Below are 22,490 nucleotides of genomic sequence, written 5' to 3' on the forward strand. Positions count from 1 at the left end.
TTAAATCAACAAATTCTCAGAATCCCAACTGACATATCATTCTCGTTTTCCTTTGCTTGATTTAAGCAAATGGTCATTCGCATCGTTACCATACTTGATCAACGGCAGAAATAAAAGATGAACAATCAATATTCTTTGCATAAATCAACATATACTCTCAACACCCCTTACTTACAAAGGAAGAATATAACAAGAATGAGGCCAGTGAACGTAAGTTTTTCCTCCCCATTCTTGCATTTCCCAAACCTCGTAAAACTACCCGTCACTAAAAGGAAAAATGAAAACGTATGCGTCCCTGCTGATTGTCCTCAAACTCAAAACAAGCCGTGTCTCAGCGATCCTCGTGAGGGTGGGGGTGGGGAGGGGATAGGGTGGGGTGGGAGGGGAGGGAAGAAGGAGGAGTTTGGGAATGGGAAAGGGGGGGCGGGAAAGAAAGGCGGACTCGAAATCTAAGAAGGATATAGAAAGTTAAAATCGAAAGGAAAAACCCTTTCCCTCAAGACTTTTAAAAAGGTATGGGGGTAGAGAAAGGTGGACTCGAAAACTAGGAAAGATAATAGAAAGTTAAAAACGAAAAAGGAAAAACCTTTTCCCTTAAGGTTTCTAAAATAAAGTGGACTATCTGTGAATTTATCAAAGCTGCGTTTGCTGAGGACGCATGTTCAGTTAATAAAACCTGCTTTTCGTAGATTTATTAGACTCATAGTTCATCAAAGGCACTTTCATTCAATGCTATCATTTCTTGCAAGCAAGCAAACCAGCCCAGAAAAATTTTAAGTTAACACAACAGTGAATAACTTATTTTGAGAGTGCTTAGATTGAATATGAAAATGTACTTATTAACTCGATTGCTATTCCACGAAATTATATTTATCAACACAAGAAAATAAATGGATAAATGGCAACTCAGAATTACCCTGCTCAGTTTGGCAGTGAGATGGTTTTTGTTTGGCAAAGGTTGGCGAGTGGGAGGAGTAGAGAGAGAGAGAGAGAGAGAGAGAGAGAGAGAGAGAGAGAGAGAGAGAGAGAGAGAGAGAGAGAGGAAAGTATTAGTAATGGCAAATAATAGAGTGAAAGTGGCCCAGTTATGAACATCAAGAGAATTTATAGTTAGATGGATAAGTAGATATGAATTAATGAATAGTCCCGTTGATACGAAATAAAACTGTTCATACAGACGCTAATTCGTTATATAATTGAGGCAGTAACGAAACAACAGTTTGGGAAACAAGTCGGCATATTAGAGAGAGAGAGAGAGAGAGAGAGAGAGAGAGAGAGAGAGAGAGAGAGAGAGAGAGAGAGAGAAGATAGGATGATGGTGTGATGAAAGTGAAGGACCAACCGATCCCAACGAATGAATGGACGAATGGAATGAATTGATAAATGAATGACTGGTAGTAATTTAGAAAAATAAAACAGTTCTAAGAAAGGAATCATCAATGGTCATAGAAGATACAGACAGAGTTAAAGGTTGAAAATGAACAGGAAAAAGCAAGAATTCTACTTAGATTCAGAATAGATCCTGAATAACACAATAAAAAGCCAATTATCAAAATAAAGAAAATCACTAGATGAACTGTAAAAAGATTCCGTATTAAACAATAATAAAGAGAAGTTACAACATGAAGAAAATCATTGGCTAACCCTAAACACAGAACATAAATATAGCAACAGTATAAAGGTACAGAACGTGAAAGCTTTACAGCATAAGTCAATAAAAAAAATTTGGCAAGCATGCAATGCAAGAGGGAAAATAATAATAAGACTTCGCTTGCATTATTCATTTATATTGCTCGACACAGATGACAAATGTGTACTCTGTGTCGATAGTTTTGAGAAACGATCAATTATGTCCTTGCTAAGTCACATACATAGCATTTAAAGTAAGTCTTATATGCATGCCACGAGAAATTCCAAAAAAATGAAATATATGACAATTCTTTTAGTTTGATTCTTAAATCTGGACTTATTCAACAGTAAAGTAGTGCATATTCAAATGTCAAGACTTCGACAGTGTAGGAATAAGTATAAATGCATTAACACATTTATACATTCACACACACATATATGTATATATACATATACAGTATATATGTATATACACACACACACACACACACACACACACACACACACACACACACACACACACACACACATATATATATATATATATATATATATATATATATATATATATATATATATATATATATATATATATATATATATATACAGTATTTATACTCGACTGATAGTTCATACAGGCACATTCATGCACATATTACTTAATGTCAGAAAACAAAACGGAACATAGCAAAAAATAAATCTTGAATTTTTCGGAAAAATATTGAAAATTTGGTGATAAATAAAAAAGAAATTGTCAGAAAGATCTGTGAAAAGAGAGCAAAGCTTCACCAAAAAGGAAAATGTCAGCTGCTAGAGAAAGTACAAGACTGGGTGAGATTCTAGGGTGAATTCAATACGTCTCCTTTTATCTTCCGTGTTTCCAGAATCATGAAATCTATATCCATTTTATTTTTGTAGATTTTCATCTGCATCACCTATTTCTCTTTGCAGTCTAATATCTTATACAATTTTCATAAGACGAGTATAACACCCACTTCGTCCACACCTCAGTTGAACAAGTGTTCTTTTTTTTGTTTGTTTCGTCTAAGTGTTCTTCATATTTTTTTTGTCAAAGCTTGGATAAAATGGGGTGGCTTACCTAACCCAGGTGACCTCTACATAGAACAAGCATTAATCATCCAATTAAGGAAAAGCTTGCGTCCTTATTCATATTCCAAATAACTAACTGGAATCAAGAAAAATGAAACATTCAGATACACAGATTTGCACAACAGGAAATGCATTGCATACAGTCTCCCAATGAAAAAGTTAAGTATACCTTAGTGTAACCTGACCACTGAGCTGATTAACAGCTCTCCTAGGGCTAGCCTGAAGGATTAGACTTATTTTACGTGGCTAAGAACCAATTGGTTACCTAGCAACGGGACCTACAGCTTATTGTGGAATCACAACCACATTATACCGAGAAATGAATATCTATCACCAGAAATAAATTCCTCTAATTCTTCATTGGCCGACGGAGACTCGAACTCGGGCCTAGCAGGTCTCCCTATGAAAGATACACAAATTTGCACAACAGTGAGCGCATTGCTTAAGATCTACCAGTAACAGATACACAAATTTTCACGACAGAAAGTGCATTGCATACGGTCTCCCAATGACAGATACACAAATTTGCACAAAAGGACGTGCAATGCATACGGTCTCCTAATGACAGATGCACAAATTTGCACAACAGGAAGTGCATTGTATACGGTCTCCCAATAACAGATACACAACTTTGCACAATGACAGATACACAGATTTGTACAAAAGTGCATTGCATACGGTCTCCCAATGAGAGATACGCATATCTGCACAATAGGAAGTGCATTGCATACGGTCTCCCAATAACAGATACACAAATTTGCACAACAGGAAGTGCATTGCATACGGTCTCCCAATAACAGATGCACAAATTTGCACAACAGGCCGACGGTGTGCAAATGCCTCCCAGTTAAACTGTATCTAAATAATGCATATACAAGAACAAGCAAAGGCACAATCTTAAATTCTTTCGCCCACGCTGTCATTCCGCTCCCATTTTGCTTACGATTATTCCCCATTATATTTATAATCTGTACGTCACCTTTATAAGAAGAACGAGGAGGAGAGAGGAGACGCGAAATTAACTACAACAGCGTCGTATATCAAAGAAGGAGACAGAAAGATAGATTAAGAATAAACTTGGGAAAGAGGAAAAAAAGAAAAGGGAGGAGGAGCAGGAAGAACAGAACAAGCAAGCGAAGTAGGAACAGAAGGAGGCGGAGAAATACACAGTGAAACGTGATAAAATGGAAGAAGGGGGTTGAAAAAGTAAAAGAAAAAAAAGATAGGAAAAGATAAAGAAGAAACGAAGAGCTTTTATGGGCAACGGAGAAATAACTGCCATATATGGAAATGAAATGTCGGCGAGTAAAGGGAAAAAAGGATAAAACAGTTGAGGAAAAATAAAGCAACAGTACGACCATAATGGCAAAAAAATCTGAAACTGTCAGTAAAAATGGGATGTGTAGCAATTTAGAGAAAGGAAAAGAGTAGGGAAAAGAGAAAGCAAGTTTTGGGAGGAGAGAGAGAGAGAGAGAACATTTTTCTCATCGAAAGAGAGAGAGCAATTAAAGGAATTTTTCTCACAGAGAGAGAGAGAGAGAGAGAGAGAGAGAGAGAGAGAGAGAGAGAGAGAGAAGGCAAATGAAGGAATTTTTCTCACTGATAAAGAGAGAGAGAGAGAGAGAGCAAGCGAAGGATTTTTCTCATCGAGGAGAGAGAGAGAGAGAGAGAGAGAGAGAGAGAGAGAGAGAGCAAACGAAGGAATTTTTCTCATCGAGAGAGAGAGGAGAGCAAATGAAGGAGTCTCTCTCATTGAGAAGAGAAAGTACTTTCCTGAGAGAGAGAGAGAGAGAGAGAGAGAGAGAGAGAGAGAGAGAGAGAGAGAGAGAGAGAGAGAGAAGAGAGAGCAAATAAAGGCATTTTCCTCATCGATGAACAGCAGTGTGCGTGTGTGTGTGCTGGCGGAAAAGGAGATTCGGAAAGAAGAGAGAGGGAAAAAAAAGATTGTGGAGGAGGAGGAGGAGGAGGCGGAGAAGGGGGTCTAAGAGAAATAGGCAGAATAAAGTGCCACTGGCAGGAAGAAGTGCCAGTCAGTAACCGGGGAGGGTTGATGCAAGATAATCTAATGTGTGCCTATTCTCTTCATCACAACTGTCGATGGTTATGTTCGGTTACGTGTCGAGTCTCCTCGGATGGGATGAGACAGTTCATAAGGACGATGTTCACCTGGATGTATGTACATATGTATGAATGTATGTATGTATGTTCGTATGTATGTATGTATATACATATACGCACACATACAGCATACGTACATGGAAGACATTGCCACACCAATGACTGACGCTTCTTACGACTGAGGAGAGACAATTGGTAAATCTTATATATATTTAAGTATATATGTATGTATGTATGTATACACATATACGCGCACATACAACATACGTACATGGTAGACACCGCCACGCCAAAGACTGACGCTTTTCATGACTGAGGAGAGACTGGTGGTAAATCTTACATGTATGTATGTATGTATGTATGTATGCATGTATGTATGTATGTATGTAAATACACATACACACATACAGCAAACGTACATGGAAAAGAGATTGCTACACCACTGACTAATGCTCTTCACTACTGAGGAGAAACAGGTAATGTTGTTCTTTTATATAATTATCGATCATAAACTAATAAGTTGCAACGCGAGATGCCACTTATTAAACGGATGTAAACTGCAATCAAAATAAAAACACAGAAGGAATAAGGAGAACAGAAGACAAAACTGCATAATTAAGCATTTCAGTTCAAGGAAGACGCTTCAAAGCTGCCACTAACAAGTCAAAAAGATCTGAAATAAAGCTTCACATTTTTATATCCATAAACATAATTTCACTATCCTCAATTATCTTTAACTCTTCTTCTTCAAATTATTTCCAGTTTTAACTTACAGAACCCGAAAACTGAAAAAGAGAAACATTTGACTTCGTCAACCGACTGTTAGCAAATTGAGCCGAATGAGTTCCAAACAATTATTTTTCTGCTTTTTCTTTTCTTATTTTTGAAGAGCATTACTAACCGTTTAGATCATATTTAAAACATGACTGCTTAATGTGAGAAATCACTAAACAAAACTCTTGGACTGGTGTACTGTCAGGCCAGACATCATTGGCCTAATGTCAGTAAAATATGTTGGTATACACACTCATAGGAAGGTCAATCTCTGCATTCAAATTAACAGCCTCTTTAGAACTTGCTATTAGCTAAAGCAGGCTTCTGGGTTACTTTAAACTTGTCAACAAACCATCAAAACTGTCATCAAGATCTTCACAATAGGATAGCATTCCTAAATTCATTCAAAGGAAACTGCATACTACATGGTTCAAGCTTCCATAGTAATTCTGCTGTATAATTTCTTTGAATTGTACTTGGCCGAGAACTAAAGAGAAGCTAAAATTTGATTTATACCATAACGCATATTTACACTGACTAGCAAGACACTGAGGTGTATAATTACATGCTCATAACAATCATTCGTGATGCAGATGTTGGATATTGCCGAATCATTGCTGAAACCTGCACTGTGCCTGGTGCTGTTATCTGACGATTTACCAGTGATTCAAAGGAATCCTATACTGAACCATTTGCAAGAGAAACAACAAATTTTAAACCAAGTAGCAAACGCCAATATGTCTTTTTCATGTATGTGTTTAAATTAGCATTATCAGATGCTAAGCAATCTGCTTCAGGTCCTGATGGTCATTATTTGACAGGTTTAAGCATGCACCAGAAAATATATATTTTCCTTTTAAGTATTGTTGACTGATTTTACAAGGTCCAGATCTTTCCATAAGCATGTCACAAACAGTAAGACAAGAATGATTTCTTCGTTATTTAGGGACGCTTCCCCTAAATAAACAGAGAAAAGAATGAGTTTTGGAAACAACAAGGAGGTAATGGAAATACTAAATCACAACTCTGCTGATCCGTACAGTGAGGAAGAAATAAGGAAGTGCCCTTTAACTCCAGATAATTAGCCACAACAGGGTTTTTAATAGCTACAGTGTTGCTAAACTTTTGATAACAGGTTTGCTCCTCTGACTGTATAATATAACATTTGCTGGTCGAGTGTCCTAGAATGGAAACTTCAAAAGGCGTTTTTCCTCTGAGTACCATGATAGGGAAGGCAGTTAACTCATATCAAGAATTCTCGGAGAGAATGCCATTTCATAAGTTGAGTAGAATTTAGAAGTTTGTTGAAGCCTTTGCTTTCTTCTGGGAACCTAACATTTTATTTCATTCGGGATCATTGCTAACATTTATTCTACCATTTTTATACAAAATTATCAGTTCTAAAGTGTTGAAGAAGATTTTATATTTCGTATAAATAATTTCATAAAAGTCATCCACACCGGTTCTTGAACCTCAATGCAACCCACTGCCTTTTGCACTGAACCGCTCCAACTCACTTGGTATTGCGCCACCTCAGTCCACTCATGTGCTACTTCAATGTCCAGAGCATGTCGACTCTGCAGGAGGCGTGTTTCCATCGCTTCCTGAGTCTGCCCACTTGGTCTTCTTACTCCTTTCATGCAATCCATTGCAAGCCATGGTATCCTATCTCCTCCATATTTGTTACGTGCCCTTCCATTCGGATCCTTTGGGGTATTTTGAAACCCGAGCTTAAAGGTTATTTTGTTGAACCCCGAATGTCTCGGTTGCTCCATTCACCCCAAAGCCTGCTGTTCTTCTGTTATTCTTCTTAATAATGTGTTCTCTAGTAAACTAGCTTCTGCTCTAGGCTAAGGGAGAATCCTAGTATTAATTCCACATAACTGGTCTAATTACGCTGCTAATGATTTGAAATTTTGTGGCTCTTCATTGATGAAATAAACTCTAATAGCACCTATTTCTAGCAGCAATTCTACAAGTTACTATCTATCTTCATCATACAGCCAGTCTTGGAAAAAATACTTTTCTAAATGCCTAGAAGCATGCATTCCTTCAAAGTTTCGAAAAAGTTCACCTTATGCCACTCTGGACGTTGCCTCCTTGAATGGTTGGAACAGGGATTGCGGCGTTTGCTGGTCTCAAAATTTTCTTGTCTTTTGAAAAATTACAATATAACATATGTCCTCTCGGCGTCAACTGATCATGACAATTGTGACATCAATCTATCAACAAAATCCACCCACTAATCTTCTCTTTGGAAGAGTTATGCATTAATGACATAATGTCAAGACGAAGGATAATTACCAAAATTTAGTTCGAGTCCAAAAAGAGGGTAAACCGCTGGGTACATCAGGAAGAAGAGAACGAACGTAAAAGGCGAAACAACGAAAAATAAAAAAAAGGTCCAAACTCACCCGCATTTGAAAGAATCCCGACAATAACACAATGGCGAAATAACAGGTGTGTACCAGGCACAGCTCCTCACTCGCTCGATGGACTAAGACAATCACATCTTCGTGAAAAGTCAAACAAACACGCGCACGCATGCACGCACGCACGCAAGCACGCAAGCACATCACCGGACTATTTCGAAGAAGGGCGAACGAAAATTTCTTGGCTAAGACACACACACACACACACACACACACACACGCACACCACTCCAACTCCGTTACCGGATCGTGACTGGCCTCTTTGTTCTTCCAGATCGGATGTCATGACTCGGCGAAAAAAAAAAAAAAAAACAAACATAACATCTTACTTAAACCGAAACGAGAATCTAAAGGCGCCTTTTCGTAGCAAGAGCCCTTGTGCATGTTCGACAAAGACAACTGGTAATCATAATTTGTGAGAGGTATGCGGGGGCGAAATTTGGTTTTAATATCATACAGTGAGTCAGAAGTAAACACACAATGGCGGTAGCAAATATATTCAATATTATAAGACCAACAATTAAAGCACAGATGTTTAATAATAAATTTTAGTTTTCTTTAAAAGAAAACTACTGCGCCGGCTTTGTTTGTCCGTCCGCAGCATATTCTGTCCGCACTTTTTTTCTGTCCGCCCTCAGATCTTAAAAACTACTGAGGCTAGAGGGCTGCAATTTGGTATGTTGATCATCCATCCTCCAGTCATCAAACATATCAAATTGCAGCCCTCTGGCCTCAGTATTTTTTATTTTATTTAAGGTTAAAGTTAGCTATAATCGTGCTTCTGGCAACGATACAGGCCAGGACATCAACGGGCCGTGGTTAAAATTTCAGTGGGGCGCGGCTCATACAGCATTTTACCGAGATCACAGAAATATAGATCTATTTTCGGTGGCCTTGATTATATGCTGTAGCGGCTATAGAGAAAACTCGATTGCGCCGAAGAAACTCCGGCGCATTATTACTTGTTTTGATTTTTTTTTTAATAATCACTTACTTTGGAGGTGAAAGTAAGAGATACGAAATTAGGGAAATGTAAAGAGACGATATCTGATTGTTTTAACGTTCCAAACATTTAGTTATTTCTCTAAAGACAGAGTAAAGTTCACTTTTCCAGGTTTGTTAGAGGTGATGTAAGTTAAGGTTCTTTGTGAATTGACCGCTTCATACTAATCATGTCAATTCTATTAAAAAAAAAGCGGTAAGTTATGAGCAAGTTAAAGATAAACATATAAGTTTTGTAAAATACCAGTGTACCCCTGCTTCAACATAAAACTTCCTTAAATTATTATCATATCGTTATCATCACTAAATTCACCATCTAGTTCTTTTTCCGTGAAGAACTGAGCTCCTCAACTGACTGATAAAGCCATTATAATGATGACAATGATAATGCTACCAACAAAAAATATAATAGTAATCCTTATATGACGATAAAATATTATTTTTTTATAAACGGTAAGAAATCATTTTAAACTTATGATGGAAATATCTCGACCTCTACAAAAACGAACGACCGGAAAGCAGGTCAGCAAAATGGTATATAGAAGAAGCGAAAAAAATATGAAAAAAAAATAGAAAAAGAATAAAGGGGAAAAAACTTGAAAAGAAAATTAGACGATGACTACACGACAGTACAAAATAAGTGTTATTCGAAAACTGTGAAAAACAAGAAAATTGGAGGGGTGGGAGTCGTGGGGAGGGGGAGCGAGAACAAGGACCGCGCGCTGTTGACGAAAATCATCAAAGAGGTCAAGAAAAGGACGGAGTAAGGACACAACAATTAGAATGAAGAGTAATGTCAAAATATTATAAATGCAAAATGCATTAAGAGTAGCTCACAACTACAACAAAGATGTGCACATAGGGGAAAAAAATGCGAACGAAGTTTCCAATTTAACCTCTGACCCACCCCTAAGAATGACCTTGACCATACAGTAACTTCACTCAGAAACTGGTTTCATTTATGAACCATGCAAGCCAAATATAAAGCTATTATTTTCATGATCTTATTAACGTACATATACATATGTATACATATGCTCTACAAGCATATATATACAAACAAAGTGGTATAGGACGAAAAATAAAAGTATTTACATTTGCTGCCTTTGATAACAAACTTCTTCTAGGTCCTAACCCATAAGAATATTACTGGGGTGAAATTCTTGCCTAAGGAACATTATCTGTTCCTTTAAGAACTGGAACACCAAGTACACATTTAACTTTCATGCTTATTCTGTTTTCCAAGATACTGAGTAACTCAATAAAACAGCACATTATGATCAAAGTGTCATATGTAGTGAAATTATTGCCTAAGGAACATTATCTGTTCCTTTCAGAACTGGAATACCAAGTACACATTTAACTTTCACGCTTATTCTGTTTCCCAAGATACTGAGTAACCGAGTGGCACAGTATACATTATGACCAAAGCCTCGTGTGTCAAGCACTATATCTAACAGCCTTTCAAGCATATACTACATACATATAAACACACATATATACATCCTCCCTGCTACCTCGTCTCGCATCCACGACTGCGATTCCGTCCCCCAACAACAATAGTGGTAACAGATCCGGGGGAAATCAGAGGGAGATCTACGTAAACTACCAGATAAGACTTTGGTACAAAAATTGGCGCAGAGAAAGGTTGACAGGATAAGAGTGCAAATGGTCAAAGTTTAAACACTTCAACCAAAGTTCAAATTGGGCACAGAAAAGCTCCGAAATCAGTATGTTTAGGGTAAATAATTTGTTAGGGGTTAGGGCCGGGAGGCCACCCAGGCATAACAAGATAGTAGTTATAAAGGCCTAGGAGAAGAGGGATGGAGTCGGGGGCGCCTGCTGCCTCCAAGCGCGAAACTGTATTGCAGAAAATGGAAAATAAGAATGTTACAATAAAAAAATAATAAATTCCGGAATGGGGTGGACGTTTATAGGAATTCTCTTATGGACTCAGAAGTAGTTCTCAGTATATGTGTGTATAAATATATGTACAATATAAAAATAATCAGACATATATACACACACACATATATATATATATATATATATATATATATATATATATATAATAATAATATATATATATATATATATATATATATATATATGTATGTATGTAATAATATATTTATATATTATCGACCCTAACAATTCATTGATTAGGAAGAAAATTCATTCCATTACAACCTTCAATAATCGATCATCATCAACCTTCGCTGTATTGCGGAAAATGGAAAATAAGAGATATTACAATAAAAAAAAAAATAAATTCCGGAATGGAGGTGGACGTTTATAGGAATTCTCATTATGGACTTCAAGTAGTTTACTCAGTATATATTATGTGCAAATATATGTACAACCATAGTAATCAGACATATATATATATATATATTAAAATAACGTATAGTTATGGGAGAGGAATTAAAACAAATGAACAACAATTCATTGATTATTTTCCATTACAACCTTCAATAATCGGTCACTCTGCGAAAACAAAGTGTGAAAAAAATCTATTACTTAACACAAAATCTACAAGCGAAACAATTACCATGACTTAATATTATTAAGAGCGTTACGGAAAGAAAGAAAGAAATAATTTAATTGGGAGTAAAACTAACGTAAGTTACGGGAGAGGAATTAAAACAAATGAACATCGAGAGAGAGACTCTGAGAGAGAGAGAATAAAATTGTCTTCATGTTGATAAAAATCATCTAGGTAGATCTGAGAGAGAGAGAGAGAGAGAGAGAGAGAGAGAGAGAGAGAGAGAGAGAGAGAGACTTATTGTCTTCATGTTGATAAAATATTTATCTGAGAGAGAGAGAGAGAGAGAGAGAGAGAGAGAGAGAGAGAGAGAGAGAGAGAGAGAGAGAGAGAGAGAGAGAGAGAGAGTTATTGTCTTCATGTTGTCTTCATGTTGATAAAATATTTGTCTTCAGAGAGAGAGAGAGAGAGAGAGAGAGAGAGAGAGAGAGAGAGAGAGAGAGAGAGAGAGAGAGAGAGAGAGAGAGAGAGATTTATGTCTTTTGTTGATAAAATTTTGTCTACTTGAAGAGAGAGAGAGAGAGAGAGAGAGAGAGAGAGAGAGAGAGAGATGTCTTTTTGATGAAATTTTCCCTATTTTCAGAGAGAGAGAGAGAGAGAATTTTTGTCATCATGTTATCAAAATATTTGTCTACTTTCAAAAGAGAGAGAGAGAGATTTTTATGTCTTTTTGATAAAAATTTTCTGTATCTTCAAGACTTGAGAGAGAGAGAGAGAGAGAGAGAGAGAGAGAGAGAGAGAGAGAGAGAGAGAGAGAGAGAGAGAGAGAATCAAAGTGTAAGCCTAGCACAATGTTTTCTCCAGAGGAGAGGACCACCTATTACAAGTTTTACAAGAGAGTGAGATTCAGAGGGAAGCGTGGGGGCAGGGTGGGTGGGTGTTATATTGAAAATATGAATATTTTGAACATTTTGAATTTTGAACATTTTGAATTTTGAACAGAAACCAACCAATGACAGCTATGAGTCCATTTTCAGTCATGACATATGAGTTGTATTTGCGTTTTACAATCTCTTGATTTTTCTATTCACTTGAAGCGAATGATCTGTTTAAACTCTAATATGATCTATTCATATGAAAAGTAAAACTTACACAAGAAACTTTTTCATTTTATCGTTTCCAAGCTTTTTCCTGTCCTGTCCTCCTTTACCCACGGAGGAGAGAAAAAACCACCACAATCACGCAGAGACAAAAGAAGAACGATCTTAAAAAAAAAACAGGCAGATCGCATCCGGGGACTATTATAAGGTGAAGGTATTTGGTGGGAGCCATAATCGAGGCCCTAAACAAGGAGTGTTCTGGAGCTTTCGTTGCCGAAACTGCCCTTCACGGCGTACCTGGCGATAACAGCTAATAATGAAACGGCGTTCCGGTTACATGAATAAGATCGTCAGAGATAAATGAAATTAGAAAGGGCTCCAGTTATCTCCCCCTCCCCCCTCGCCCCCTCTTTAAAGGTTTGTTGCCGGAGAGGCGAAGAGGATCGTGAAGAAAGGTGGTTGTCCACTTACCTTTTTGAATTGATGTCCTCTTAGAAAGAGGCTACAGTGTTTCTGTATTTCCCTTTAACTCCTCTTACTGGTTCCTATTGAAAACCATATTCTCTGGAAACTTGAATTTCAAGTTCATGGCCCCTGTGGTAGGCTTGTTCCATATGAATAGGGTTCATCTTCTTAATAATAATAATAATAATAATAATAATAATAATAATAATAATAATAATAATAATAATAATAATAATAATAAGAGTCGTTTACCGTAGCTTGAAAAATCAATAAACAAAAGATAATCTCCTAAACTAACAAACTACTTAATTCAATTTTCATCTGGTTATGTCTCTAATTCATTTTTCAGATTGTTTCTTTGTTATCATAAGCAACAGACCAGTACAACATTGAGAACTTGACGCCTTAAAAACTCCATCAATTAGAGGTTTGTTCTTCTTCAACGTCAGTTTTATTCTATTCAACATACGTTCTATCATACCCTTACAGACCTTACAGACCTTACAGTTCGTTCGGGTTGCCCCGGGTCCCTCAGTGTGAGGCACTTGATGTCTACCAGAGAATTGCTAATGCATCTTCGGTATATTTTGCATCTTCCAGTCTTGATGGTCTGGGATGCATCTTAGATATTTGTCGACTCTAAACACATCTCGCTCACTCCTGATATGTTTCTCAGATATTGGTAGCGCATTGAGTAGACGCTGCATTATCGATGCTGGGTGCATTGGTGGATTAAATGTCTGTGTGCTTTCCTTGGATTTTCCTGGTATAGTTTTGAGGCACTATTAATCTACCTCTGCTTGCTCTTTCTGATATTTTTAGCTCCATGATGTTTTCAGACACGCAAAAATATCTATAAAATACAATCGATCTCAATTTTTAATTTTTCGTGTCTTCCAATAATTTAGCCAAAATTTGGCTGCTTTACTCGTAATAATATGTTTCATCCAAATCGTGTGTTTATAATAGCATACATTACGAATCTTAACGCTTTTAAAATATTATCTAAAATTAAATATTAAAAACAGCAACTGGAATAGGAGTAGATTCAAGTCAATATCGAAAAATTCAATAATATTAATAAAGTGAAATGGATTCCAGAATAATGAACAATACTAGTTGATCAAAGGAAAGTCACAGACGTTTAAAAATAATAATCTCCTGACAAAGCTTTTTCAAGAGACTGAAATGCTGAAATACAAACAAGATAAACACATACATATTAAATCTATAATTTACATCCCCATTAAATATACCATCATAGAAAGAGAAACCCGAAGAAAGTAGAAAAAATTATCTATAATGATAAAATCCAAGCGGATCTTGTTTATCCTCCCCTGGCTGACAGTAAGGAAGACATGACACAGCTAACCACCCCCTGCAAACCTGTTTGTCCACCCCGGGTGGGGGCGGGATAGGTAGGGGAACGGGAGGGCAGGGGATATATCCATCCTCCTCCTGCAAACCTGTTTGTCAGCTGCAGGTGGGGCGGGGTAGGTCCAGGAAGGTAGGGAGACGCATGCACATCCACCCTCCTCCTCAAAACCTGTCTGTCCGCCCCCGGTGGGGCCGAGGTAGGTAGGGGATCGGGAGGGTAGGGGAGACATGACGGAAGCGCCGGGTTCCAGCGCAGCGTAGGCGCCATCAAGCTCGTAATATTAATAACGATAATAACTAGAACTGTACTTGCATCAAAACGACCGAAAGCACTTGGAAGCATGTTTGAGGAGGACACAGACACATTCTCTGAACGATACAGGACAATAGAATTTGAGTAGGTTTGATTTTCCATTACATGAGTGTTCGCACATTATTTACTGACCTAACATTATATTGTGGTGGCAGTGCAAATTACAGTAATTTTTTCTACAGTCTAAAATCATTTAACTGTTTATTCCAAAAATCATTAGGGAATTTCGGAACGCATTCTCGAGCACTGGCATTCATGTGTGCATGCAAGCTTACATAATACTCACACCCGCTCATACACACACACACATACACCCAGCACACACACACACAAAACACACACACACACACACACACACATACATATATATATATATATATATATATATATATATATATATATATATATATATATATATATATATATATATATATATATATATATATATATATATGTATAACTGAACTTAGATGAGAATATGGAACGTAGTATGAATATATAAAATAGATTTAAATAAAAATAAAATCCTTCGTGGATTTTATCTTTTAAATATATATATGTGTGTGCGTGCGTGTTTATGTCTGCGTGCCCGTGAATGTATGCGTGTATGCTTTAAGGCAACAGTAACAATATCAAGAGAGAGAGAGAGAGAGAGAGAGAGAGAGAGAGAGAGAGAGAGAGAGAGAGAGATAAAAGTAACCGCTTTTAGCCACGTTTCAAATGAACTCTGCAAAGGAAGAAAGAAACAGAAGCTATCTAAATTCACACCATTAGCGGCTAGTTCTATCAGAATAACAAATGTATAATTCTGAATTATTTGCCCCAATTATTCATGAAAACTATAATCCATAAAATGATCCTGCGCAGTAATTTATGCTAAGCAACTAATAGAGGCACTGCATCGATTTCAACACATTCTAACAGGTGATGATTTTAATAATATTCTACAGGATTATCAGCATTATCAAAAGAAGGTTTCATTGATTAAAATCTAAGTCCAATGTAGATATCGTATATATTAGAACTTAAAACAAGACACAAACAACAAAGGCTCATTTAAAGAAAAGCAAATGAAACGAGAACATACCATAACAGATCCTATTAAACTTGCCATACGATCGTCTGAAAAAAAAAAAAAACACAGCTTCAATTCATTCGAACCTCAAGGAAAGAATTATCGGAAAAAAAGGCCTGAAATATAAGGAAAAAAGGAAAATTCTCTTTTAAACTTGGCATTATATACAAGGAAAAATAAAGCTTCAATTTATTCGACCTTCAAGAAAAGAATTATCATCATAAAAAGGTTTCAAATATACGAAAAAAAAGGAATATTTCCTTTTAAACTTGGCATTATATCCAAGGAAAAATAAAGCTTCAATTTATTCAAACCTCAAGAAAAAAAATGATCATGAAAAAAAGGCCTAAAATAAAAAAAAACAAGAATATTTTCGTCCGTATTTTTTTTCTTTTTTCCCAGTGTGCGATGTTCGGTGCCCGTTTTCTCTCATTTCCATCGATGTGCACTTGCGGAATCCCCTTTGTGAACTGGCACTATCGATTAACCCCACTTCTTCTGAATGTATTCGCCCTCTCCTCTCTCTCTCCCCTCCCCGCCTCCGGCCTGCTTGCTCTCTCTCTATCTCTCTCCTCCCGTATTGCCCGTCTGTTTCCTTTATCTCTGTCTTCTTTCTTTTGGCTGGATCTTCTCTCTCTCTCTCTCTCTGGGCGGGATTTAGTTCGCTTCTTTCTATAGTTCGTCTGGGTTCACCTGTCTTCTCTCTCGTAAAAGTTGTCTGTCTGTTTCTCTCTCTTTGGTTGGATTTGTCTGTTTCTCTCTTTCTGTCTGTCTGTCTGTCTGTCTGTCTGTCTGTCTGTCTGTCTGTCTGTCTCTCTCTCTCTCTCTCTGGCTGGATGTATTAATTTCATTCTGTGTGTGAGTGAGTGAGTGAGTGAGTGAGTGAGTGTGTGTGCAGCATCCGTGAGTTTTTAATACAAACACAAATGCTTTCTACTGCTTTAACATCTACGAATGTACATTCTGTTGCTACTGTTGTACAAAGGAAACTCCCATTTTCTTTGTGAAACTGACAAACCCCTCTCTCTCTCTCCCTCTCTCTCTCTCTCTCTCTCTCTCTCTCTCTCTCTCTCTCTCTCTCTCTCTCTCTCTCTCTAACAGACGAAAAAGAACACTTACAGGCAAACAAAAACATTTCTTCGTTTCATTTATAATTCAAAGGTAGTCCTTATTATATTTGTGACATTAATAACAACATATCTCTCTCTCTCTCTCTTTCTCTCTCTAAACCACAAACACACACACACATACACACACACACACTACACACTACACACTACACATACGCTTTCATAACACTTGTACAGAGGCAGAAACCAAGTATCTTCATGTAACTGACAAACTATGTACTCTCTCTCTCTCTCTCTCTCTCTCTCTCTCTCTCTCTCTCTCTCTCTCTCTCTCTCTCTCAGACTACACACACACACACACACACACACACACGCTTTCATAACACTTGTACAAAGGCAAAATCCAAGTATCTTCAGGTAACTGACAGTCTATGTATTCTCTCTCTCTCTCTCTCTCTCTCTCTCTCTCTCTCTCTCTCTCTCTCTCTCTCTCTCTCTCTCTCTTTTGTAAAAGATACAAATGACTCAATTTCCATACGTTCGACAAGTAAGCTATATGGTATTATCTTCGTATAGAGTCAAAAGCACATTGTTTAAATGCTTTAAGCATTCTTATACCGCCCTCGTAGATGCTCTGAGGTACGTTAGTATAAAACATGTTGACAACAAATATAATGTTATGAACACTGGAAAACCCGTCTTCCCCTAAGGCCCAAACGCTCAGACTCCTCATCACAGTTTCTTCATGATCCATTAATAGTGCATCATTAATATATATATATATATATATATATATATATATATATATATATATATATATATATATATATATATATATATATATATATATAGTAAAGGTTCAATAAACTAATAATCTGTTATGTTACAGTTTCACTTAACTCCCCCCTCCCATTTTATTTTTCTAATGAAAAATCACCTCCATTAAAATCTGTAAAATTAAAATACAACCGAAAAATGCTTCGCAAAAGTGGCTGAAATTAACTGAAAAAATCTATGAACAAAAATGGATGATTTTAACTCAGCCAATCTCATTTTAACTATGACCCGGAGGTGTGACGCCACATGAAGAGAATAATCTATTAATCTATTTGCTGATAGATGGCGCCGTTATAATCTCGCCCATCGCCCCCGTCAAGAACATCCAATACATCCCTAATTCGGAACAGGCGATATATCCCTAATTCTAAGTTTAAAACAAACATCAATGGGTTATAAAGACAAAAAAGGCAGTCTGTCTTCCTCGGCGTCCAATGCGCGATTTAATAATATATTCTGATTAAAAAGCCATTCGAGTCTCTCTTCCCTCGCTTATTTCTCCTCTGAATTTCCTTTCCAGGTATCCTAATCCCTCTCATGATGATGATGACGATGGTGATGATGATCATTATCATCATTCTTCTCCCTTCCTTCCTTCCTTCCCTCTCCCTCTCTCTCTCCCACACTTTCTTCTCTCCTTCATCTAATTCTTTATTCCCTTCCATACTCTTTTTATTCCGTGATACAACTTTCCCTTTTTAATCAACGTCCACCCTTTCTCTCTCTCTCTCTCTCTCTCTCTCTCTCTCTCTCTCTCTCTCTCTCTCTCTCTCTACCTTACCCCTCATGCAATTACTTTATACCCTTGTGTCTATTCGCGCCTGCAGCTTATTAGCATATTAATCAATATTTTTCCTTAGAGTTATTATTCCCTTCTTGCCAGATCTCCCTCTCACCAAGAGTCCCCTCTCCCTCTCTCCCTCCCCTTCCCTAACCCGCCCCCACCACCTCTCTCGCTCCCAGGGCTCCCAACTCATCATCCCAGTCTCCCACCTCCCCTCCCCAACCCCGGTCACCCATCCAGGGGTTGTCGACCGAACAATTGCTTGCCAGTTTAATTAGATATTTTCTACATTTACGACCCGAGAAGAATGGAAGATTAATTTCCAGCGATAAAAATTAAAAAAAGAGTATAAAAAAAAGCATAGATAAGCGGCAAAAAAAGTTAAGGGGGGGAACTAAAAATAGATGATAAAAGGCTGAGGTGACGCGTTTAAGTTAAATGGAAACCTAACATACTAACGGAAGAATATTTATACACATAAATACATGCACGTATGCTTCAAGCACCATGCATGTATGTTTCAAGCACATACAGTCAATACACGCTATATGCACGGGCACGCAAGGACTACCTCCCTACAGGGATGCATGACTGCATGCAAATTAACCGCAAGCAAAAGCAAAGGCATATACGAAGATCAACACACAGAGAATATAAACAATTTCCTGGATAAAAATATTCGCTTATGAACATAAAGAATAGTTGTCGCAATAAAGAATAATAATAAAAAAAATACTTGTTGAAGGAGCAGAGATATCAATGTGTGCTGTAATACTAAATACAATGCGCAATTAAGAAATAAATCTCTTCGGAAATATGAGAGAGAGAAGTGGAAAGGAAAAATAAAATTTTTAGAGTAGAGTGTCTTATTTATTAATGAACGTTCAAACAATTTAATATCCTATTTGATGTCCGTGAAATTTTTGAACAATCGTTGATAATTGTAACCAGTTCCTCACTGTCGTTACCAGTATCTAGAACTGGCAGACATGAAAATTAAGATGGTTGAACTATCAATCTATTTTATAATATATATATATATATATATTATATATATATATATATATATATATATATATATATATATATATATATATATATATATATATATATATATATATAATATATATATATACATACTGTACACATACATCATACACACATACATACATACACACACATATATATATTATGTATATATACATACACACATATACATATACACATATATCCCTGGCCAGTGCTTACACCATAACCATCTACCACTCGCTGCCATCGTAAGGCCTCCTTCATTTATAAAGACCAACTCGATTACCCGGTCCCAATAGCAATTTTCGCCGAAGCCTTTAATATTGGTCGTGTGATAAAGATACTCACTCGGATGCTGGTGATGTTATCTCGATAACTTCTCGAGAGAAGATGAGATGTGTAAGTCGGTCAATTTTTCTGCTCTGGGGTTTTTTCCGCCAACCAAACTAGTCCCATTAAAGCTGGGGCTTATCGATAAATGATGGAGGAGGGGGGGGAGTTATGTTTTTTTGGTGGGTGGGGTGGGGAGAAAAGGGGTCAGGATGCCCCTAACGAGCCTCAGATTACAAACCTGTCATTTGCCCAGGAGAATGTCTGGTCTGTATCACAGTACATAATACCTGTTCTTTCTCAACCTGTTTGCTCGTATAGGCGAGGACTCGTTTTAATAAGCATCTAGGTGAGTGAAATGCTAGTCACGACTACCTGACGAGACTATCATACACAGCTACTAATGCCACAAATGACTATCGACGTAAAAAAAAAAAAAAAAAAAATCTCACACACTCAACTTCCTTATCAAGGATCGACATAAGCATCGACATAATTTCTTTTTTATCTTCCGCACAAATGCTATTCCCTTATCTCTTTCCCACTCCCTCAGAGGCCATTTTTACTTTACCAATATTTCACATTTTCTTTTCAGTGCCTCTTGTGGGCTGGAGAGAGCCTCTTTCGGTGCCTCCCTCAAGTGCAATAATCCCAAACTACTTCTCCTTATAAACTCGATTCCGACGGTCATCTAAGCCTCCTAGTGACGCGATAGGCAACTGTGAGTTTTGTACGTAACAATAAATAAGTGAAATTTTCCCCCTGACAGCGTTATAAAAAGAAGCGGAAAAAAGAGAGGAGGAGGAGGAGGAGGAGGAGGAGGAGGAGGAGGAGGAGGAGGAGGAGGAGGAGGAGGAGGAGGAGGAGGAGGAGGAGGAGGAGGAGGAGGAGGCTGCCTTCAGAAAAAAAAATTATATATATATAAGGGCTAAAAATCGGCAATCGGAAATCGACCTTATATAAAACGAGTATAAGTTCCAGAATCACATCGAAAACTCACGTTTCAACCGATTTCCTTCCTTCCTGATACCTCCCTCTCTCTCTACCCCCACCCCTTCCCTCCCTCCCCCTCTCTCCCTACTTTCCTACCTCCATTCATTCCCCCCCCCACCACGCACCTTTCTATATCACTGGATGCTGACCGAATCTCGTAAATGTTGGGAAAGATCCATTTCTGATAATAAATTAATAACGAGCGAGATGACGGCGTGAAATAATATTAGACATGACACGAGACGGACTACTGGACTTTTCAGTAGTCCCCTTCCCTTAAAAGACTTAAAAAAAAAAAAAAAAGGACCTACAATGATTAAAGAAAGCATCTCCGAAGAGGTTGCATACTTGATGATGCACCTTGCTGCCACCTCTTCTTTTTTTCTTTTTTTTTTCCTTCTTCGTCACTATCCTCTTTCTCTTTCTACCTGAGCACGAGTGGAAGATGCTGTTAAGTTCTAACTGATGATGTCATCATCCCGACTATAGAGGTATCACCGACGTCACGAATGGCCCATTTGGTCAAGGGGACTTCTTCAAGAGATGTCGACAGTCTTAAAGTTGATGTCGCCATAGTGAAAATATATACGGATGGCCTTTACGTACGAATATGGTGGCTTTGAACGTTCGTGCTCCGGACCGATCCAAAATGCGCAATTGGGTTAGAGAGAGAGAGAGAAAAAAAAGTGAAGCTGTGTCAAGGGGGAGAAAGAGAGTTAGGGGGTAGTAGGGGGGAGGGAGTTAAATTGGGGAGATGAGAATATGGAGGAATCGAGCGCATTCGGAGCTGGAAGCCATTGGCTGAATAAATAACAGTGTAAAGGGACGATGAAATTGCAATTACAGGAGGCCGAGAATGAAGGCTATACCTTACCATAGCATTTTCATTTAAGCAGCTGCTGCAGAGAGAGAGAGAGAGAGAGAGAGAGAGAGAGAGAGAGAGAGAGAGAGAGAGAGAGAGAGAGGGTAGCCCTGTTCCTGCTTCTACTTCTGCTTCTGCTCCTGCTTCTGCTGCTTCTGGTGCCGCTGCGGCCGCTGCTGCCTCTGCCTTCATCGCCTCCGATATATTGAAAAACTATAAATAGCGAATCGAAAATATCAAAGTCAAAAGGATCCGCAAAAAACGAACGCAGCTGAGACAAGCGCCGTTATTCTCCGACTTAATCATGACTCTCCAGAGGCCCGTACCCAAGAATTAATACTTTGAGTGAGGAAATTTTCCTCTACCTTTCGGGGGACCCCCAAAGACCAGTTGTTACTAAGGGTGAGGGGAGGGGAGAGGAGAGGGGAGGAACCCTGGGGGAGTCTGGGGCGGGGGTAGGGGAAAGGGACCCCGGGAGTAGGGTTGGGGAGGGAGAAGAGGAAACCTGCAACGAAAGGATAGGGAAGAGGAGGAGGAGGAGGAGGAGGAGGAGGAGGAGGAGGAGGAGGAGGAGGAGGAGAGAGAGAGAGAGAGAGAGAGAGAGAGAGAGAGAGAGAGAGAGAGAGAGAGAGAGGGGGGGTTACTTCCCCTCTCCCCACCAAGAAGGTAGTTAGGGATGAGAATAAATGAGAATTGTGTGCATAA

This window comes from Macrobrachium rosenbergii, chromosome 17, assembly GCF_040412425.1.
Source record: "Macrobrachium rosenbergii isolate ZJJX-2024 chromosome 17, ASM4041242v1, whole genome shotgun sequence".
Taxonomy (NCBI): domain Eukaryota; kingdom Metazoa; phylum Arthropoda; class Malacostraca; order Decapoda; family Palaemonidae; genus Macrobrachium; species Macrobrachium rosenbergii.